We start from the raw sequence: 6,533 nt of genomic DNA, 5'->3' as shown, positions 1-6,533 counted from the left end.
ACAACTGTGAACGATATCATCATCGCTTACTACATAAGGCAAAACAGCCTCATTTACAATCCTTGCCGCAAGCTATTAGCGGATGCATTCAAGAAGTTCAAGAAGCAGCAATTCTTAAAATGTTACCAGTTATATTACGTGGTCCAACTGGTGAAAAAGAAATTCTGGCTTTTCTCGACGATGGGAGCACAACAACAATGTTGGATATTAATGTAGCACGTGAGGTCGGAATAATTGGGAAACCTGAACCGTATTGCTTTGGATGGACTGAAGGAATCTCTAGATATGATGAAACTTCAGAAATCGCAGATATTGCTATTACTGGCGATAGCAAAATTCAGAAGCTTCAAAATGTACGTCTTATCAAGGATTTGAATTTACCAACTCAACGAATCGATTACAAAGCTATACAGAAAGAATTTCCATATACAAAAATGGCAAAATTGAACTCGATTCGGAATCTTCAGCCTCATCTCCTCATTGGACAACGACATGCAACACTCCTTACAACTCAAACCATACTAAATGTAGATCCAAAGGGTCCGATTATGGCAAAAACCAAGCTCGGATGGGTCATACACGGTCCGATAAAAGCAAAAGTAAGAGAAGCAGACTTTGTATGCTGCCACATCGAGGATGAACATCTGGGCGATATGCTTAAAAACCAATTTAGCATAGAAGGATTTGGTGTATGTAAACCAGCAACGGACAAAACTAAATCAACAGAAGAAAAATTGGCTATTAGCAAGATATCCTCATCAATAATAAGAGTAAATGGACAATATCAGGTAAACTTACCCTGGAAAAGCGACATGGTGGAACTTCCTGATAGTCGCCAAATGGCAGAACAAAGACTAAAATGTCTAGAAAGAAAGCTGAACAGAAACAGCGAACTAGCGCGAGCATACCAAAAGGAAGTGGAGAAGCTACTCAAGAATGGTTATGCAAAAATAGTCACTAATGTCAACTTGGTTAAATCCCCAAAACTGTGGTTCCTGCCACATTTTGCAGTAATTAATCCCAAGAAACCGGAAAAAGTTCGAGTAGTGTTCGACGCAGCAGCTATTTGTAATGGCACTTCCTTAAACGAAAATCTACTAACTGGGCCGGATTGGCTTTCATCAATCGTAGGCGTGCTAATAAGATTTAGATTAAACACAATAGCCTTTGCTGCAGATATTAAAGAAATGTTCAACCAGGTAAAAATCGCCAAAGAAGATGCAGTCTCACAATGTTTTTTATGGAGAAATATGAATACCCAAATACCACCAACAGTCTATCAGATGACGTCAATGATATTCGGAGCAACCTCCTCACCATTTATAGCACAATTTGTAAAAAACCACAATGCAGCGATACATAAAAGTGAGGCACCAGAAGCAGCTCAAGCCATCATTGAAAACCATTACGTCGACGACTATCTGGATTCAAAAGCAACAGTTCGCGAAGCTGTTGAGATAATTCATGCAGTAATTAAAATACACGCAGCGGGACATTTTCAAATTCGAAATTTTATTTGTAATAATCATGATGTCTTACAGGGAATACCCGAAGATCTACGTGGTCCGTTAACACGGATTCGATTGGGCGAAAAAGGAGACATATCTCAAAAGGTTCTCGGCATGATTTGGGACGCACAAAAAGACATATTTATTTTCTCAACAACTACAATGCACAGCATAAGCGAGGATATACTGAATGGAACAAGGATGCCTACAAAAGAAAGGTGCTTGCAGCAGTCAACTCAATATATGATCCCTTGGGAATGGTGACTCCAGTAACAATAAAAGGTCGGATCTTGATGCGTAGTATTTGGGAACTTGGCATTGGATGGGATGATGTGATTAAAGGCGACCCTGTCAAAAAGTGGCAAGAGTGGTTAAACGATCTGAAAAGACTACATGATGTTAGTATACCAAGATGTTACTCCCAACATTTATCTATTGCTACGAAAGTCGAACTACACGTTTTTTGCGACGCTAGCAGTAAAGCATACGCTGCAGCAGCATATATTCGACTAAGTTACAAGGGTGCAGAAACTGCAACAAAATATGACGTCATGCTTATAGCATCTCGGGCTCGAGTTTCACCTTTGAAACATGTTACCATTCCAAAACTTGAAACATTGGCAGCTGTGATGGGATGTAGACTGGCGGAAACTATTGAAAACGAAATGCATCTAAAATTTGAAGAAAGGTTTTTCTGGACAGACTCCCAAACAGTGATTTCATGGATAAACAGTAACGAAAGGCTGCAAGTTTTCGTAGCCAACAGAATAAGCGAAATATGCGAAAAGTCCAAGAGGGCAGAATGGAACTGGGTTCCAACCATGGAAAACATTGCTGACATCATAACAAGAGATTCGCCAATTAAAGTTGCCACAGACAGATGGCAACAAGGTCCAGCCTTTCTTGGTCTGGATAAAAAGATGTGGCCACAGCCAAAATTAAAGGCACCAACCGAACCAGGGCTTATGATGCTAGTTCACCAAGATGACCACCCATTTAAAATACTGGAAAATAGAATTTCGAAGTTCACAAAACTGGTAAGAGCCACAGCATGGGTCAAAAGATTTATAGAAAATGTAAAAGCGAAACGTTGTAAGATGGAACTCCGTCGGGGCGATATCGTCGTGGAGGAATATAATTGGTCTCTATCAAAATGGTATCTCCATGTCCAAGCGGAATGTTTTCACAATGACATAACTTATGCTAAAACTGGCAAGATCACAGGGGTTTACGCCTCACTAAATATTGTCTTTCTATAAGTGAAGATGAAATTCTACGCATAAACAGCCGAATAATACGTGCAGAAGGCGTCGTCGCGACAAGTCCTATTGTGTTGGATGGAGATCAAGTATTCACAAAGTTGATGGTACAACATTTTCACAACGAAGTGCATCATACCGGAATACAAGTCGTCGTACATAAGTTCAAGTCGCAATACTGGATGCCGAAGATGAATACCAAGATCAAAAGAATTATCAACGAATGTATGTGGTGTAGACGACGCAAAGCCAAACCGGTTAAAGCGCAAATGGGTATATTACCCAAGGAGAGGTTCTCTACATTTCAAAAACCATTCACATCCGTTGGCATGGATTATTTCGGCCCGTTCTATACGAAAGATGGTCGGGGCTCCAGCGGCAGATACAATAAATGTCTGCGAAAGCGATATGGCGTTCTCTTTACATGCTTAACATCTAGAGCAATACATGTGGAAATCGCACACTCTCTGACTACAGACTCGTGCATTTTGGCAATCCGTCGAATGATGGCAAGGCGAGGCGAAATTAAAACACTATGGTCCGATAATGGTACTAATCTTAGAGGCGCTTCAAGAGAACTAACAGAAGCTCTAGAGGAAATAGATATGCAAGCAGCTCGCGGAGAACTAACACAAAGGGGAATCGAATGGAAATTTATACCAGCGAACTCACCAAATTTTGGAGGTTGCTGGGAAAGGCTAATTGGATGCTTTAAAAGAACACTAGAGGCCGTACTATCCGTCGAAAGTAATCCAACTGACGAAGTGCTGCAAACTCTTTTTTGTGAAGCGGAGCATTTGGTAAATAGTCGACCATATATTCTCGAATCGGATGATCCAGATGACGGCTTAGGATTATTGATTCGATTTTTAAATTGCCGATGTATTTTTATTATATGGAGAGTATTTCATATAATAAGTATTATTATTTATTATAAGTATATAACTTAAAAGAACGAAAACGGCGGTTCCAACTGTGATCGTCATAATGTACCCAAATGAATCGTCATCATTTTAGTGACGCAACATATGTATTTTAAGAGATTCCTACTGTCCCTATTAAAAAGGGAAAATAAAATTATTATAAGTATATAACTTAAAAGAACGAAAACGGCGGTTCCAACTGTGATCGTCATAATGTACCCAAATGAATCGTCATCATTTTAGTGACGCAACATATGTATTTTAAGAGATTCCTACTGTCCCTATTAAAAAGGGAAAATAAAATTATTATAAGTATATAACTTAAAAGAACGAAAACGGCGGTTCCAACTGTGATCGTCATAATGTACCCAAATGAATCGTCATCATTTTAGTGACGCAACATATGTATTTTAAGAGATTCCTACTGTCCCTATTAAAAAGGGAAAATAAAATTATTATAAGTATATAACTTAAAAGAACGAAATCGGCGGTTCCAACTGTGATCGTCATAATGTACCCAAATGAATCGTCATCATTTTAGTGACGCAACATATGTATTTTAAGAGATTCCTACTGTCCCTATTACAAAGGGAAAATATAATTATTATAAGTATATAACTTAAAAGAACGAAAATGGCGGTTTCAACTGTGATCGTCATAATGTACCCAAATGAATCGTCATCATTTTAGTGACGCAACATATGTATTTTAAGAGATTCCTACTGTCCCTATTAAAAAGGGAAAATAAAATTATTATAAGTATATAACTTAAAAGAACGAAAATGGCGGTTTCAACTGTGATCGTCATAATGTACCCAAATGAATCGTCATCATTTTAGTGACGCAACATATGTATTTTAAGAGATTCCTACTGTCCCTATTACAAAGGGAAAATAAAATTATTATAAGTATATAACTTAAAAGAACGAAAATGGCGGTTTCAACTGTGATCGTCATAATGTAGCCAAATGAATCGTAATCTTTTTAGTGATGCAACAAAATGTGGATTATAAAGTCTTCCGTATTTATTATCTCCTCATTATATTGAAAAAAAGGGAACATACATATATGGGATATGCATAATGTATGAATATCTCTATCAAAGAACGAAAATGCTTTCAATGATCTCATAACGTAGAATGAGATTTGTATATTATCCCATTTTATGATGAAAAAAAATATGTACTACACATATTAAAAATTTATTAATTCTGCCCATTTATATGATAAAATGGGAACATCCATATCATATGGGATATGCATTTTGTATAAATATCTCATATCATATGAAAAAATATCATAACGTATGGGATTTATTTATTATCCCATTTATATGAAAAAAATTTCAATACTCACTATTAAAAATAAATTTGATTATCATATGGGAAACATACATATGGGATATGCATTTTGTATAAATATCTCATATCATATGAAAAAATATCATAACGTATGGGATTTATTTATTATCCCATTTATATGAAAAAAATTTCAATATCATATGGGACTTCCTTATTATATGGGATATGCATTTTGTATAAAAATATCTCATATCATATGAAAAAATATCATAACGTATGGGATTTATTTATTATCCCATTTATATGAAAAAAATTTCAATATCATATGGGATATGCATTTTGTATAAATATCTCATATCATATGAAAAAATATCATAACGTATGGGATTTATTTATTATCCCATTTATATGAAAAAAATTTCAATATCATATGGGATATGCATTTTGTATAAATATCTCATATCATATGAAAAAATATCATAACGTATGGGATTTATTTATTATACCATTTATATGAAAAAAAATTTTACTCAATATTAAAAATATAAATTTTGCCCATTTATCATATGGGAACATCCATATCATATGGGAAATGCATATCGTATGAACATCTCATATCATATGAAAAAATATCATAACGTATGGGATTTATTTATTATCCCATTTATATGAAAAAAATTTCAATATCATATGGGAACATCCATATCATATGGGATATGCATTTTGTATAAATATCTCATATCATATGAAAAAATATCATAACGTATGGGTTTTATTTATTATCTCATTTATATGAAAAAAATTTCAATATCATATGGGAACTTCCATATCATATGGGATATGCATTTTGTATAAATATCTCATATCATATGAAAAAATATCATAACGTATGGGATTTATTTATTATCCCATTTATATGAAAAAAAATTTTACTTAATATTAAAAATATAAATTTTGCCCATTTATCATATGGGAACATCCATATCATATGGGATATGCATATCGTATGAACATCTCATATCATATGAAAAAATATCATAACGTATGGGATTTATTTATTATCCCATTTATATGAAAAAAATTTTACTCAATATTGAAAATATTTATTTTGCCCATTTATCATATGGGAACATCCATATCATATGGGATATGCATATCGTATAAATATCTCATATCATATGAAAAAAATATCATAACGTATGGGGCTTATTTATTATCCCATTTATATGAAAAAAATTTCAATATCATATGGGAACATCCATATCATATGGGATATGCATTTTGTATAAATATCTCATATCATATGAAAAAATATCATAACGTATGGGATTTATTTATTATCCCATTTATATGAAAAAAATTTCAATATCATATGGGATATGCATTTTGTATAAATATCTCATATCATATGAAAAAATATCATAACGTATGGGATTTATTTATTATCCTTTTTTTAAAAAAAAATTTTACTCAATATTAAAAATATAAATTATGCCCACTTATCATATGGGAACATCCATATCATATGGGAAATGCATATCG

This window comes from Drosophila tropicalis, unplaced genomic scaffold (genome assembly GCF_018151085.1).
Source record: "Drosophila tropicalis isolate 14030-0801.00 unplaced genomic scaffold, ASM1815108v1 contig_906, whole genome shotgun sequence".
NCBI classification, from domain to species: Eukaryota; Metazoa; Arthropoda; class Insecta; order Diptera; family Drosophilidae; genus Drosophila; species Drosophila tropicalis.
Note: the sequence above shows the minus strand (reverse complement) of the source record.